The 1,214-nt window shown below is 42.0% G+C and overlaps 1 pseudogene across 1 annotated transcript; it reads left to right on the forward strand.

The window, feature by feature from the left end:
- Positions 1-293: 293 nt before the first annotated feature.
- LOC308510429 (large ribosomal subunit protein eL19-like) lies at positions 294-903 on the forward strand (annotated as a pseudogene). Its single transcript has one exon. The product of its transcript is annotated as a large ribosomal subunit protein eL19-like (transcript).
- The last annotated feature ends 311 nt before the right edge of the window (positions 904-1,214 follow it).

A 1,214-nucleotide genomic window follows, 5' to 3' on the forward strand; every position in this document is an offset into this window, starting at 1 on the left:
TTCTACGTATGTTTTAAAAGCTGGGTAATAATCTTTGCACAAACAAATTGAGATATTGTATCCTGAGCTCCTCTCAATATTTCTGTTTTCCTCAATATCAGAACTCTGTATTTTGGGATGGACTTTTGCTTCCAAATAGGGCTGAATTCAATTGAAAAAAAACAAAACAAAACAAAACCCTTTACTTAAATATAATTATTAGTTTTATATACTGGAAAATATCATAGACATGTTTCATTCAATCCATTCATTAAGAATGAGTGGCTCACCCTTTCGTTCCTGCAGCCGCAGCCATGACTGTCCTCAGGCTTCAGAAGAGGCTTGCCTCCAGAGTCCTTCGCTATGGCAAAAAGAAAGTCTGGTTAGACCCCAGTGAGGCCAATGCAATCGCCAATTACAACTCTGCTCATCACTTTCGGAAGCTGATCAAAGACAGGCTGATCATCCGGAAGCCTGTCACTGACCATTCCCAAGCTTGATGTCAGAAAAAACACGTTGGCCATTGGAAGGGTAGGCATATGGGTACAGGTAAGTGAAAGGGTACTGCCAACGCTTGAATGCCTGAGAAGGTAACGTGGCTGAGAAGGATGAGAACTCTTCGCCCACTGCTCAGTAGATACCTTGAATCTAAGACGATTGACCTCCGCATGATCACAGCCTGTACCTGCAAGTGAAGCGTGATGTGTTCTAAAGCAAGAGGACTTTCATAGAACACGTGCAGAAGCTGAAGGCAGACAAGGCTCACAAGATGCTTCTTGCTGACCAGGCTGAGGCCGGTATGTCTAAGACCAAGGAAGCCGCAAGCGCCATGAAGAGCGGCTCCAGACCAGGAAGGAGGAAATCATCAAGACTCTGTCCAAGGAGGAAGAGACCAAGAAATATAGCTCCACCTTCCTTACCTAAGCATAGTGGCCTGCACTGAAACTCAGCTTTTCTAGCCGTTCTCCAGTATATTCAATAAAATAATCATATACCTAAAAAAAAAAAAAAAAGAAAAAGTGGCTTAATTAAAGTCTTTGCAGTCAAAGTATTTGAGGATCCTATTTTGGATAAAGATTGTTTACTTTCTAACTTGGCTTGGGTATTTTTGGCAGTTTGACAATTCTGCTCACCCTGGAAGTGGATCCCCTCGTGAAAAGAGTAAGTGTATCTATATTGGCCTTGCTTCACTAAGTGAAAGGCTCAAGAAAACATTATCTTAGGTATTGCATTCA

Source organism: Rhinolophus hipposideros (genome assembly GCF_964194185.1).
Source record: "Rhinolophus hipposideros genome assembly, chromosome: 18".
Taxonomy (NCBI): domain Eukaryota; kingdom Metazoa; phylum Chordata; class Mammalia; order Chiroptera; family Rhinolophidae; genus Rhinolophus; species Rhinolophus hipposideros.